The following is a 15,919-nucleotide window of genomic DNA, read 5'->3' as shown; positions in this document are numbered from 1 at the left end:
TTATTCTTCAGTATTATAAATTAGAGCTGGCTGAATGAATTTCAAAATTTTGATGACAAAATGGAAAAATAATTAGCATTTTCAGGATTTCCTTCCCCTTTTTTCCACCAGCTCTGTTAGCAACCCAAACACAACCACAGTGTGCTTGTAGAGAAGAGGCAGTGTTTCCATAGAGCACTGGACTGGAACTCTCGGGAGACCTGGATTCTGTGGCCAGCTCTGCCACTGATTTCCTGGGTGACCTTGAGCAAGTCACTTCACCTATCTGTGCCTCAGCTTCCCCATCTGTAAAATGATGCTATGTTCCTTGTAAAGCACCCTGAGATCTACTGATGAAAGTGCTATATAAGAGCTGGTTATTTATTTATTTATCTATATCTAGAGATAGAGATAGAGATAGATAGTATTTGTGAAGCCAGGGAATGCAATTGACCTAACTAGTTTAACTGCCCAACCTGACTGAATTTACTCTTTGTATTTTAAGGTGTTTTTTTTTTTTTTTTAAACACCCTAAATTAATGCAGAGTTAAGGTTGCTTGGCGTTATGCCATTCCCTTGCAGAATGCTGAGTTGAGCAAAATGCAAAATTTTGAAAAACAGGAAATGCAGAGTTAAGGTTGCCCATGTAACCTTAACTCTCTCCTCTTTCAGCAATGCTCCAATACACCCTGTTAACATACATACCTTTATGCTGCCAACCCATAGTTGTTGGAATTATATGACTGGAAGGGACCTTGAGAGGTCATCTAGTCCAGTCCCCTGTACTCATGGCAGGACTAAGTATTATCTAGACCATTCCTGACAGGTGTTTGTCTAACCTGCTCTTAAAAATCTCCAATGATGGAGATTCCACAACTTCCCTAGGCAATTTATTCCAGTGCTTAACCACCCTGACAGGAAGTTTTTCCTAATGTCCAACCTAAACCTCCCTTGCTGCAATTTAAGCCCATTGTTTCTTCTTAACCTTAACTCAGAGGTTAAGAAGAACAATTCTTCCTCCTCCTCCTTGCAAAAATCTTTTATGCACTTGAAAACTGTTATCATGTCCCCTCTCAGTCGTCTCTTTTCCAGACTAAACAAACCCCATTTTTTTTTCAATTTTCCCTCATAGGTCGTGTTTTCTAGACCTTTAATCATTTTTGTTGCTCTTCTCTGGACTTTCTCTAATTTGCCCACATCTTTCCTGAAATGTGGGGCCCAGAACTAGTCACAGTACTCCAGTTGAGGCCTAATCAGTATGGAGTAGAGCGGAAGAATTACTTCTCGTGTTTTGCTTACAATGCTCCAGCTAATACATCCCAGAAGGATGTTCACTTTTTTTGCAACAGTGTTACAATGTTGACTCACATACAAGCTCTTTATTTCCTTTTACAACCCGTTCACTCTCACCCACAGCCTCCCATCTAACACCATTAAAGGACAAAAAGAAAAAAAAAATGGTTTCCAGTCCACCTTCCCTCTACCCTATTTAAGCAATTCCTCAATATGTCCATGCTCATGCTGACCCTTGTCACTGAGATTCTGGAGGTACCAGAGCCTGGCATACACCCACACACTTAGCCAACTCCCCCAAAAGAATACCACTTGCATATAATTTAAGAACAACTTCACATTCTTTTATAACTCCCTTACACTTACTCACAGGGTATCATCACGGCCTACTCGTTCAATTAACCATCATTAAAGCATTAAGATCATCTCTCATTCCACCTCACTGCTGACAGTATCCTTTATAATAAAAGCTGTATGCCCTGTTACTGACACAACCTACACAATACCCCATAGAAATGATACCTACTTCATCCTGAAAGTACCCAGGCATCTCTTCCCTTTCCAAACACACACACGAGGGTGCAAAACCTAGATCTCCTATCACGCTCTCAGCTCTGTCACACACCGCAAAGTAATCCACACATCTCACAACACACCTCTACCAAGCAGAGCAAACTACCGCCTCCACAAGTCAGTAGAGCGATGCCGGGCACTGACCACACTTGCTCTACCTGGAGCACATGCAGATCATAAATGCTTAGACTGCTCTCATATCCCAGCTCGCTACTGACAATACCCTTTGTTATAAAACCCCAGTGCCTTGCTAATTATATAGCATACATAGGACTTCTGGTTTCAGGGGTTATTAATTTTCAGGGTATTTTTAGCCGTTTTTCACTCCTATGTAAATGTCCAAAAATCAGGGGTTTTGCCGGGGAGGGGAGCTTTTCCTTTGCTGTGAGAAGATTTTGTTTGTTTTTTAGGTGTTTCCCAAAATTCTTGTCTAAATAGGATCTATTTTAATTTGTATTATATGTGTAAAAAATGACTTAAATGTTAGTTGTTATTGACTCCCTGCTTTAGCATTTACTGTGTTTGTCCCTGGTGAGTTTTAACGTAGTACTGTTTCAAACAGCGCTATAGTAAAACACATTAGGAAACCTTTCATGCTCATCAGCAGGGTCGACACGGACCTATTAATGTGTGACATGCTAGTGCCCTTTAGAAATCGCACCCCCATAGACGATAAGCAATTAGATACAAGGCAAGAAGCAGGGACTTCGCCTATATAAACAAAGTGCACTGGGAATGGGGTGAGGTCAACGGAATCTCAGTAACCATTTCTGATGTTTTTCATTGTTGATTGGCTAAACCCCAATTTGATTTCCCCCCCCTGCTCTCGGGGGTGTTTTATTGGTGTTTATCAGTTAAAACCTAAAATCAGAAGCCCTAATTCTGCACTGAAATGATGCCTGCTAGATTCCAAAGGTACAAATGCAGCTCTTCCTTTTGCTCACACGGATTGGAGGGTGCAAAACATGAATTTAGTGGGGTGCCATGCACTGCCTGGGGCAAAACTGAACTCAGTGCAACCCCAAACCCCTCTCTCTATTCCCCTCCACGGCCCCATAATGTCCCTCCCTCCCTTTCTCAGGAGGCATTCATGTGTCTAGTTTTTTCCCCCCAACAATACTTTTATTACGTTCCCTCCAGAATAAAATTGCCGCCTGTGACTCACAAATTGTCCAACCTCCAGCCACTCAGTCTAAAACTCCTTTTGTTTTAGGTAGGGACTTGTGATTAACGTATCCTCAGTTACGTTAATTGAAGGATGAGTTGTTCACAGCCATGCAACTCAATAAGGTCTGTGATTCATGCCGCCATTAGGACCTCAGTTTAACTGTACAAGGCTGCGGAAAGGAAACTTGTTTGCAGAGCCTGTAACACAGGAACCCATCGGTCAAATGGCCCCAAATTCGGATCTCTAACGCTGCCCTGTGCCCCTGCAAGGCACACCAAATTGCAAAGCATTCTGCGTAACTGCTGGATTTTAGAGCACTTACAAAAGTTAAGCCTTACGCATATAAGATGAAATGGAAACCCTCTAGCCATTTTTCTGTAGTGGGCCATGCACACTGTACACATGTATATTTTCTTAAATATTGTTCTCCGTTTGGGTCCCCCAAAGATTTAGTGGGTGTCATGCGCTATCTGGGGTAAAACTTGACAGACTGAGACCATTTGAACCCATATCACATCAATAGTTTGATCTCTAGCACTACACACACAAAAACCCCCAAACCTAGAAACTTTTTGAAAAATGGCTATTGTTTTAGGGCTTATATCTCTGCAACCCCTGCCTCAAATACCCCAAATTTAGGTCATGATCCCTGCCTTGTGGCACACCAAATTTCAACAGAATCCAACTAATCATGTTGGTTTTAGAGGGTGTGGAAAGGTTAACCTTTAAACAGAAGTAGTGACCTACCACTTTAATAGCCAGCATAAATGGGGTAACTAAGTCTGATTTCCATACACTTTTAGACCCAGATTCACTAAGGTATATTCCTAATTTTAATCACATGTGGGGAATGGTGTATCTCATGTGCTTAGGTACATCACTGAATCAAGACCCGAATTCTAATAATCAAATGTGTTAGTAACATAAATGAGACTTTTTTTAAAAAAAATCCCTCGTTTGGCAGTCCGTGCTTTCCCAACCGATGATCATTCTTTTAATAATTATTTTCATGACTTCCCAAGTTCTAACTTTCCTCCCAAGCAGGAAAAAAATGTAGTAGTAATTTTGAAACAGAATCAGAACTACTCTAAGAAGAGTAGAGAAGGGAAATGGAGGGAAGATTTATTTAGTCTAATTCTTGCTAACAGGTGGGAGTCCACCTATGCTGGCTTCTGGTCATGTTGATCTTGAGACTGCGTACCAACTATCCTATTATCTCTGCAAAGCATATCAGAAGACTATATATGTGTAGTGAGACTGTATTACCGAGTAGTAAGTGGCATGAATTTCCTGTAAACAGTCCCAAGCTCGTACTGTACAATACTGTCTTTGGGGATGAGATATAAAGTCCTATCTCTAGGTGGTAATTTCTCCTTGCCATCCATTTTTCTTCTCCATTTGGCACCGGATTTTCCTCTTCCATAGAAGAAATGAAGGGAGGCGGAGATTACATTTCTCTGCATTCAAGTGCTGAATAACAGTAATATAGCTCCCAAATCAGTGTGCGCTCTTCACTGCCCGCTTAAAACCCATTGACTTAAAGTTAGGCACGCATGCTGCCGTGCTTTGAGCACAGGCCGCGGACAGTCAGCAAAAAGTATGACCTCCGCTATTCAGGCTGAACAGTGGAGGTGTGAGGGAATGATTGTACCACCTCAATAGCTCACTCCCAGAGCACATTTTCAACAGACATAATGTAATGAGTCGTCTTTCTGTGACCCTGCAGGGTCAGGTACAGCACGCTTTAGCCTGGATCCAGCTGTAATGGGTATGTCAGTGATTTACCCACTAATCAATTCAATCCCTTCGCTACACTACAGTAGCTCATTTGAATATTTGGAGGACAGGCTTGATACGGATTTTTAAAGCCCTGGGCTACATCCTGCGGTCTTTAATCCACAAGCACGGCTGAATTCAGGCCATGATATTTCCCCTATGAGCTCTGGGATTGAGTCCTTGAGGTGCTGAGCACCCTCGTTGACTTTTTCAAACTAATGGAAGTTAAGGACGCTCCGCACTTCTCGGGATCAGGCTCATTATTTGGAAGGTCTGCTGGGTGAAATTGCTGCTTGGTACATGAAGCCGCCCCATCTTGGTCATAGAATATCAGTAATAGAAATGTAGGGCTGGAAGGGACCTTGAGAGGTTATCTAGTCCATCCCCCTGTGCTGAGGTAGGACCAAGTATACCTAGACCATCCCTGACAGGTGTTTGTCCAACCTGTTCTTAAAAACATCCGATGATGGGGATTCCACACCCTCCCTTGAAAGCCTATTCCAGAGCTTAACTCCCCTTAGAGTTAGAAAGTTTTTCCTAGTATCTAACCTAAAAGCACATGGACCTTATCAGTAACTTTACAGAAAAGACAGGCTCCCATTTGCATTTTCATAAGTCCCCACTACACAGTGTGTGTTCTGTAAACATTCTTCCAGCCTAGGGTAGATTGCTGAGCGAAGAATACTAGTTCTGTACCGGCACTGAAGTCAGTGGGAGCCCTGCCAGCATACGGACTGAAGGATATGGCCCAATGACCTGTTGTTTAGGTTTGTGCATGAACTGTATCCATTGTACAGTTTTAAAGCTCCATGAGGTTGAAACGCAAATGTTCAGTTCTTTTATTCAGTACGTTACTGTACCTCTGGAAATTTCCCCTGAACTAGATTGGCCTGTGCAAGCTAGACTCTGTTCTCTGATCCCTGACTCACATCGGAGAATAGATTCCCTCCTCCCCCACCCTCAACAATTTTCATTCTAGGACACTTATTTCCCAAGCACGGGTTTTGTGAAAGGGAATTGCTCATGTATGTGTTTAATACACTTTTTAAAATAAGTGCACAGAGAAAAATACACCCAGAAGCCATATCAAATGGGTTACACAGATTCCTTTAAATGTAAATTCAAATGGGACCAGATCCAAGGCCAACTGAAGTCAATAAAAAGGTTTCCGTTGGCTTCAGTGGGCTTTGGGGCACATCCACAGTTCATAAAGAGTGGGTAGGTGATTAATTTTTTGTGTGCTTTCGTAGAAAGGAATGGGATTGCAAAGGCTCAAGATTTCTGAGACTTCATCCCTAAATGCCCTTTTTTATTCAAACCTTTAAAAAAACTATTCCATTATTTACATAGATAAATCTATAATCACCAATCAGATCTTGGAGCATAAAATATCTGGAATCCTTCTCATAATGCCGTGTAAATTTAATTATGTAAACCGAAATATAGTTAGCTGTTAATTATTTCAAAGTTAATTGTAGCCTTCATCACTTGGTCTAGAAATCTTTTATATGCATTAATTCCATAGCTATCTATTGGTGACGTTTTCAAGAGCTGAAGCATGAACTGCCATGAAACTAGGGGCTTGTCTACTTGGGGAAATTGACTAGCATAGTGCTAGCAGAATAATTATTCCACTGTAGCTATGCCGGTATAACTCCCCTGTGCTGACACTTTATTCCAGAATAATTACTCCACTCAGTTTCCCTATGTGCTGCAGTTCACAGGGAAGAAGATCCAACTGAAAGAAAAGAACGCAGAATAAAGCATTTTTAACCCTACTGCTCACATTGGAATCGTCCCACACTGGTTTATTGGAAAGTGTGAAGAGGAATCTTATTAATTACAAGTGTGAACCGCAGCTCACTCAGTTTTGTAACCAGCTGCAGCCTGAGGTTTCAGCGTTGATTTTACCCTAAGTTAATGCTCACCACCTTCTTGAATAGCATCACTGCAGGTGTCAAAAGTCCAGTCACTTCCTGTTTTAAAATGAGGTTGTCGTGGAATGTAGGGGAGAGAAGCTGCATGACGCTGAGCAGGGGTTCCCATCTCAAAGGGGTGAGGTGGTCTGCCCAGAAGGAAATGAGGGTCCTGTTACTTGCATCTGAAGAAGTGAGGTTCTTACCCACGAAAGCTTATGCTCCCAATACTTCTGTTAGTCTTAAAGGTGCCACAGGACCCTCTGTTGCTTTTTACAGATTCAGACTAACACGGCTACCCCTCTGATACCAGAAGGAAATGTTAGCAATGCTTGTTGAAAATCTTTCTTCACTTTTGTGGAGCAAGTAAACTTTTTGCTGTTTTGGGAGAAGCTCAGATTTTGTTGTAGACACTCAGGGATAGTCAATCATATAGTCAAATGGGACCATTTGGGAATAGAAGGGAAAAGTGGAAGTGTGTGTATAATTGTCCAACTGCCTGCATTGACGCTATTAGAAGACACAGTCTAATAACAGGTTTCTTGGCAAAAGATTTTCCCCCCACTCCTCCCCCAAAAAAGAGCTTAAATTTAGGCTTCTAAACAATTGGCTTGCTTTTGAAAAGTCCCAAGCTCCCAGCATCTCCCATGGAGATCACTGGCAGCTGTTGGATGCTCAGCACTTTTTTAAAAATCCGGTAATTTAAGTGCCTAAATAGAGATTTAGGAGCCTAATTTTGGGTTCCTAGGCCATGTGCATAAGGATAAACAGGGAAATATAGGCATAAGTGATCTTCTCAATTTGGTTTGGGAGCACTCCTTAACTTCACCGATTTTAAAGGGGAAAATCCCTCTTTCTAAAGCCTAGTTATTCTTATAATGTGCTTCATGCAAATAAAATCACGCTGCTCTGTATGATCTGTTAGCCTGTGATTACAGTTATAATGCAGTGGGAACTTGTTGGAAACCAATTACAGATGTGTATTGTTTCTGGTAAGTGAAATAGAAAAATGCTTTGGAAAAATAACTGAAACCATTTAACAGTTTGTATAATTTTGATCAATGAATCCTTGCCCAACTGTGATTTATTAAAAGCTCAATTTATTCTGTCCATGGCCTGCCTGACAGCACTGACTGATCTGTAGTAAGTGAAAATGTTTTTAGTGAGGAAAGAAGCACTGACGGAGGCTAGAGCATGTTAACGTAGATTTTTATTGAAATACAAAAGGAGCATTAAACAGAGGGGAAAACTAACCTCTCCATACACTCGGGGCTTGTATATATCAGGGGTTCTTGGCCAGAGAGAACCATTAGGATCATCAAGACTGCCCTCCTGCATAACACAGGTAATAGAACTTCCCCAGAATAATTCCTAAAGCAGATCTTTTAGAAAAACACCCAATCTTAATTTTAAAAGTGCCAACGATGGAGAATCCACCATGACCCTTGGTCAATTATTCTACTGGTTAATTACTCTCATTGTCAGAAATCGACACCTTATTTCTATTCTGAATGTGTCTAGCTTCAGCTACCAGCCATTGGATAGTGTTATACTTTTCTCTGCTAGATTAAAGAGCCCATTATTAAATATTGGTTCCCAGTGTAGGTACATATAGATCAGGGATCGGCAACCTTTAGCACACGGCTCACCAGGGTAAGCACCAGGGCCGGGCCGGTTTGTTTACCTGCCGCGTCCGCAGGTTCGGCCGATTGCGGCTCCCGCTGGCTGCGTTTCGCCGCTTCAGGCCAATGGGGGCTGCCGGAAGCGGCGGCCAGCACATCCCTTGGCCCGCGCCGCTTCCTGCAGCTCCCATTGGCCTGGAGCAGTGAACCGCAGCCAGTGGGAGCCGCGATTGGCCGGACCTGCAGACATGGCAGGTAAACAAACGGGCCCGGCCCGCCAGGGTGCTTACCCTTACGAGCCGCGTGCCAAAGGTTGCCGATCCCTGATATAGATTGTAGTTAAGTCAACCTTACCCTTCTCTTTGTTAAGATAAATAGATTGAGCTCTTTGAGTCTATCATGATAAGGCATGTTTACTAATCCTTTAATCATTCTTATGGATCTTCTCTGAATCCTCTCCAATTTATCAACATCCTTCATAAATTCTGGACACCAGAACTGGACACAGTAATGCACCAGCACCAAATGCAGAGGTAAAATAACCTTTCTACTCCTACTCGAGATTCCCCTGTGTGTGCATCCAAGGATCATAGTCGCTCTTTTGGCCACAGCATTGCACTGGGAGTTCTTGTTCAGCTGATTATCCCAAATATTTGTCAGAGTCTCTGCTTCCCGGTATAGAACCCCCCATTCTGTAAGTGTGGCCTACGTTCTTTGTTACACCGTCAATCTGTGGAACTCTTTGCCAGAGTTGTGAAAGCCAAGACTATAACAGGGTTCAAAAAAGAACTAGATAAATTCATGGAGGATAGGTCCCTCAATGGCTATTAGCCAGGACGGGCAGGGATGGTGTCCCTAGCCTGTTTGCCAGAAGCTGGGAGTGGACGACAGGGGATGAATCACTTGATGATTACCTGCTCTGTTCATTCCCTCTGGGGCACCTGGCATTGGCCACTGTCAGAAAACAGGATACCGGGCAAGATGGACCATTGGTCTGACCCAGTATGGCCGTTCTTATGTTCTAGATGTAAAGATGTACATTTAACTGTATTAAAATACATACTGTTTGCTTGTGCACAGTTTATCAAGCGATCTTGATCACTTTGAATCAGTGCCTCCCCCAAGTGAATCGCACCTAACTCTGCAGTTTTGGGGTCCTACGTTTAAATACAGCAGCTGAGGCACAAGGCCATCTTGGTCCCACAGCCTAGGAATTATGGAGATCAAGAAGCCTGAGTCTCCCCTCCATTACCCCAATTTTAAGCTGGTGTAGCACGCTAACTTCAATGATGTTTCGCCCACATAAAACTGATGTAATGGGGTGGAGAGTCAGGCAGGGGTGGAGAGTCAGGCCCCCCGGGATACAGGGCCAAATCAAACGATGAGGGAAAGAAGCACATACAAAAGAGAGAGAAAAAGAAACAAAAAGCAGGCAAAACCCATAGGTACCTCCAAGCCTGGATTCCTTGGCTTACAAGTGACCTCAGGTCTTTCCTTCACCAAACACTGGCCCAGATTGACTTCACTCTGGTAACTCTTATTTTATACCTTTTCCCCAGCTTTTCTGCCTCTTAAAAGGGCAATGTGTTGTCATAGAGCCCATCGCTAATTTTAGCTGGGAATGAAAGCTATTTTCCCCAACTGAACACCCTCGGGGTCTGCCACAGAAATGCCAAAGTTTGGAGAAATATTTCTCTGTGGTACAGGAGAAATAATATGTGGCTTGGAGAACCGCTTCTGAAGTAATGAGATCTGGTTCTCCTGGGTTTGTTTTGCGTGCTCTAATCTATCATTTTCCAAGGAATAACTAAGAATAGCTCTTGTCCTAAGTACCTCATATAATTAACAGATGTTGCAAAAATAAAAGAAATTGCATCATAGTTGTTACCAGAGGAAAAGGTCTGTATTTTAAGGGTATTTTCTCCACTGCGTTTCCATCGTTGGTGGTTATTTGTGATGGAAAAGCTGATTGTAGGATTTTCGGTGTTGGAGGGAGCAGGTAGGGGAACAAACACCAGAATAACAATGTCTGTTGCAGTTCAGCGAGGAGGTTCCCTAGCAGAGCTGTTGGGGAAGAAACTTACACAGCCCCTGCCTGTATTTGGCTGACTCTAGCCAGATCTACCATACATGGGATGGTCTCCACATACGCTTGTGTTAACATTTAAAAAGTGTGAATTCAGACTGATGCTTTAGCTGTCTGTGTGTGGATACTTCTTTCGGAATGAAAGTGGCTGAAGTCAATTTAGCTCAGGGGTTCTCAAGCTGGGGGGTCATGACCCCCCAGGGGGTCGCGAGGTTATTACATGGAGGTCATGAGTTGTCAGCCTCCACCCCCAAACCTCCCTTTGCCTCCAGCATTATAATAGTGTTCAATATAAAAAAAATGTGGTTTTAATTTATAAGGATGGGTGGGGGGATCGCACTCAGAGGCTTGCTGTGTGAAAGGGGTCACCATACAAAAGTTGGAGAACCACTGAATTTGGTAACAAATCAACTTTTAGGAAACCAATTTAATTAATTAAATAGGTGCAAGTTTGTGTGTAAACCAGCTCAGAGTCCCTCTTATTAATGAGAGCTCAATGCCTATTGAGGTAAATGGGAGAAACTTCCACTGGCTTCACTGGATGTTGGGTCAAGCCTTAAATTCACCCAAGACATTATAAAATATATTATCTGGTCTAAGTTTGGCCCTAAAATATTTGGCCTTAAATACATTTGCGCATTTTCAAAATGGCTGGTGACTGAATTTGTTCTTCTCAATGTATCTAGCCTCTTTGCTGGAAATTTGTCATAACCGTAGTGTGGGAAAATTCACTAGAAACAAGTTGTTTTCCCCGTGGCCCATACCCAGGGATCAACTTCCAGATGACAGCTTTGATTGCAGCATGTTTGGATATGGATGACTGCTACTTGTGTTCTCTTGAATGATCCCAAATGCTGGAATTTAGGAGCTGAATTCACACCCCTGAGAAACTGTAACATTGCATTGGCAGGATATCACAAGCTGTCACTTCGCCCTTGGACGCTTGTTTATGGTAGTTTTGCTAGGAATTCAAAGAGCACTTTGGACTTTAATGAAATCCCCAGTCCAAAGCTCGACTGTTCCTAGTTAGTGATTTTATTGCTAAATAATTTACAGAGCCCGTCTTTGCCAATTTTCGTAAGGGAAACATTTAAAGTATGCAAAACATTTTGTCTTCCTGAAGCAGCTGCTCATTTGGGATGGAGAATAATCCAATGTGCCCCCTCTTCTCTTCTCTCCCCCCTTCTCAGTATATATCCTTCAAAAGTTGAAGTACTAAAGCAGCATGTGTGCTGTACAAAGTGAAACTACCTTTCAAGATGTTTTAGAGCAGTGGTTCTCAACCTATTTATCATTGTAGGCCGCAGGTTGAAAACCACAGCGCTGCCCCTCCCTCCCCCCATCCCAACTGCCCACAGTCCCCTATGCCCAGCGCCCCCACCCAGAGAGGGGCCAGGAGCAGAGCCCTGGGCACGGGCTGGGCAGCTGGACCCTAGGATCGGGCGGCAGCCGGACCCGGATTTGAGTGCCGCCGTGCAGGGCATGGACGGGCAGCTGGGACTCCCAGCGCTGGGCCAGGAGCAGAGCATCTGGCGTAGGCCAGCAACAAGGACCCGCAAAGGGGGGCCAGGAGCAGAGCCCTACCTAAAACCTGGGGGTGCTGCAGAACCCTGGCAAACCCCTAGTTCCTAGTGCCCCCCAATCCCTCGCTGCCCAGAGCGCGCCCCCCCCCCCCAAAACGTACCCACAGACCCACTCTCCCACCCACTACGGCACTCATCAGCCCCCTGCTGGCAGGAGTGCTGGCGCAGGCTGCAAGACGCTGTCTCCCCCTCAGCCAGTCCCGCCCCCTGCCAGCCCAGAACAGCAAATTTCGGAAAAAAAATTAGCACACAGCTGGGCCACATGCGGCCTGCGGGTTGAGAACCACTGCTTTAGAGAGATTGACAACTAAATCTTTAGTGGGTCTTTGCTGGCATATTTTTTCTCTTGTTCTCCATATTGTAAATAATGGTGACTGGCACATCCATCCAATCTATCTACCCACCTCTGTCACTGAGGCCAAGAATTTAGCAACATTCAAGCAGGGAAGGGAACTTTCTATGGCTAGCAAGTATATCCAGAGGTATAAAAGTTAATGTTTAAAAAAAAAAAAAAAAAAAAAAAAAGCTTGGAAGGCATATAAAACCTCCTGGTTCAGGGTTTAAGCCAATCTCTGACTATTCGGGGTTAGGATCAGACCTTAATGGAGGGACCGATTATGCCACATCTACTCTTGGGGGGTTATTTGTAAGTTCCTCTGAAGCAGCTGGTGCTGGCCACTGCCAGAGACAGGATACTGGACTAGATGGACCACAGATCTGATCTTCTGTCCAGGCTTTGTTCATCACTGTGGTGTCTGAGAGCCATATAAGGATTATCATCACCAAAATAGGTCTGTGGTCTCATTTCTTGTCAGTGGGATTCTGTTTCCTTTTCCTTTCTCATTCATCTCTTCTTCCTCTTCCTCCCATAGAGATTCTCCATCTCCCTGCTCAGATCATCTCATACCCAGGAACTCAGTTTTGAAAAAAATCAGGTCACATCCATTCCTCCCTCCCCCTTCTTTATGCAGTTTCCCTTCCCGACTGCCCTTCCTGCAGTCGTATTTCCAGGCTGACTGACAGCCGGAGGTACCAGAAATATCTCTCTGGCACAGATGGCTCCTAGGGGGCTACATTGCCATTCCCTAACTCATATGGGGGAGAGGAGGAAGGCGCTGATCCTCGGGGCCCACCGGCGAGCGGGGTGTGTGGAGGGGAGCTAATGGGGGGCTGCCGGCCCACCCTAGTTCCAAGCCCCCACCCGCAAAACAACGTTATAAGTGAACATTGCACAATTTTAAAGGAGTATGTTCCCTAATAGATCAGCGACATCATAATGCAACAACGTTAACCGGGAGAACATTAAGTGAGGAGTTACTGTATAGATCTTTCTGTGAAACGGGTCCACTGAAAACCTGTTGCTGGGTGCTGGGGATCAAAGATGTGTTTGCCACCATGTTGCTTGTCAGTAACACTGAATGCCAACTCTGTCATCCTCTGTCCCTGTTACATTTCCTTGTGCCGAGTCGGTGGCAGTCATTCCAAGAGCTGATGGACTAACGGAAAACTTATTCTTAAAACAATTTGTTTACCTAGCGGCTCGTTTTAGAAGCTGGAAACAAATAAAAAAGGGGCAGACACCAGGATTTCTGCCTCTTCATTCTCTACACTGGAGCTTTGACCATGCTGGAGTCAGAGTGCGTATGTAGGGAGGGAGAAGAGAGTAATTGTAACTTTTAGATAAAAGCTAGAAACGTAACTGTTTTGCAAATGAACTCTAACTGCAGAATTTGGATCCTGATTTGGAATATCCCCTCCTCACAACATTTCTGGGATGTTGCTTTGGGACACAATATTCTTGAGAATCACGGAGTCTGAGGTTTCAGCGGAAGGCTTTTATTTAACATCAGCAATGTAATGGATGAAACTAGATTCAGTGTCTGCCTCAGAGAAACTCTAAACTGTCTCAGTGTCTCTAGCCTCCTTCGCTCAGCTGCTTGCAGGACCCACAAGATGGTGCCCTTTCAAAAGACCATAAGGATACCTCTGACACAGATACTTTTTCACACACCCTCCTCCCCAAACCCATGGAACGTGCTTTATAAATTAGGCGTGGGGAAGTGGCGATATCGAGGACCCAGCCCAACCCTGCACCCCAGCTTTTAACTAAACCACTTCGTAAGGCTCAAAAATATATTGGTTGGTTAACATTTTCCCCTTCTATCTTCATAGAGCTCTTCACCACGCCTGCAGTGGTGGCCACAGAGCAACGCCGTGCAAGGGAAGGTGCGGCCCTCTTTAAAGTTCTGTGGCTCGTGTCTCAGCACCAAGCCTGGCTTCTTTGGTTTTGATCATGCAATACACACAACACTCCAAGTTATGCTTCAGGGTGTTAAGAATCTGGGCTGTGCGCCCCATGAGTTCCTCCGCTGCAATTTCTCCAGCTGCCCTGGCGAAGGCAGGCCTGCCGTCTCCTCTCTTTTAACGAATTGCTGCAGATGCATGCCAGTTTGCTGTCACCCCCCCTGAGTGACAGCCCCTAGTGTCTATTCCACCCACCTCCATCTGGGAGCCTCTCCTCTTCTCCATCAGCAATCAGGGCCAGGAACGTCCAGAAACCAGCTGCTTGACTGTCATCTTGAGCTCCAGAAACCTGCTGCTGTGGAATTACTGGTGCCCTTCCTGACCTGAGATGCTTGCTAGAAACAAAGAAGGGAGGTTTGGGGTTTTTTTTTAGAATCACTCAAGTGCATTTCCAAACAAGCCTTGAATGCAAAGAGATTCAAGCATGTAAAAAAAATGTAATAATTACAGATATGTATATCGGCATTACATGCGGTTTTCTGAAGAGCAAATATCCTTCTCCTTCAGCTTCCAGTGAGTGGGGAAAGGAAAAACTTTGGCTTGGAAATAAGAATCTAATTTTAGTGCCAGTTTTTTTGAACTTCCCTCCTTTTTATTGTATGTTCTTTTAAGTCTACATCCACCCACAGCTTCGGTTCTTCCCAGCCCCGAGTGAACTGTGCATAGTTTCTAGTCTCAAACTCTCTGTATGAAACCAGGTGGCCTACAACATTTTTAGAAACTAAAGCTTTATTGAGGCTCAAGAAGATGATTGATATGCAGCACATGCATGTGTGCGAGCGAATCTGTGCTGAAAGGTGCATTGAGAGAGTAAGCAGAAACAGAACAATGTGGGAAAGAGACTGCTTTTTGAACAAAAAGTATATTTAGAGTCGAGAACAAAGACTCCACAATGCATGGGTAATATGGATGCTGAGCTGGATAATTTTTGTCTGGTATACAAAAGATTTCAGTATTTTTTTTTTTTTACACGTATTTTGTGACTGTAATATAGATCGTGATTTTTGGCTCCAACGCTGAGAGTTTAGGCTGGTGAATACAGCACTGGATTCGGAGTCGTGAAACCGGAGTTCTGTCCCTGACTCCGACACTGACCTGCTGTATGACCTTGGGCAAATCACTTCCCCTCCCTGTGCTTCTTTCCTCTCCCCGCCTTTGTCTGTCTTGTCTACTTAGGCTGTGAATTCTTTGGGGCAGGGATTGTTTCTTACTTTGTGTGTGTGTGTACGTACATCACCCAGCATAATGGAGGCCTTGTCTCGGTGCCTCTAGGTTTTACAGTAATGCAAATAATTAATCATGCTCTGCACCTCTGGGATCCATTATCACTGGTAGTCACCCTAAAATCAAATCTTCTTTCCCAGTCCAGCTGCACAGGTTTAAAATAAAAATACACTTTCAGCGTTCTTTATAACTGACACCCAGCGAAAAAGGCCATTGCAATTTGGTGAGATACCTTGAAATGATCATTTACTGCACAGTTTAATTAGAATCAGTTTCATAGATTCATCTGTAAAATTCATGGGGGTATGGGGGGGCGGGGGGGAAGACGACAAAACCAAAGGACTTGTCTACATGGAGAAATTGACCGGCATAGTTATAGCAGAATAATTAGTCCA

The 15,919-nt window shown here is 43.9% G+C and overlaps 1 protein-coding gene across 4 annotated transcripts in view; it reads left to right on the top strand.

The window, feature by feature from the left end:
• The window catches only part of KAZN (kazrin, periplakin interacting protein), a 747,507-nt gene that overhangs the window by 566,336 nt on the left and 165,252 nt on the right, over positions 1 to 15,919 (top strand). The gene's annotated exons all lie outside the window — the stretch shown is intronic.

This window comes from Emys orbicularis, chromosome 22, assembly GCF_028017835.1.
Source record: "Emys orbicularis isolate rEmyOrb1 chromosome 22, rEmyOrb1.hap1, whole genome shotgun sequence".
NCBI lineage: Eukaryota > Metazoa > Chordata > Testudines > Emydidae > Emys > Emys orbicularis.
This window is presented reverse-complemented; position numbering and strand designations above follow the sequence as displayed.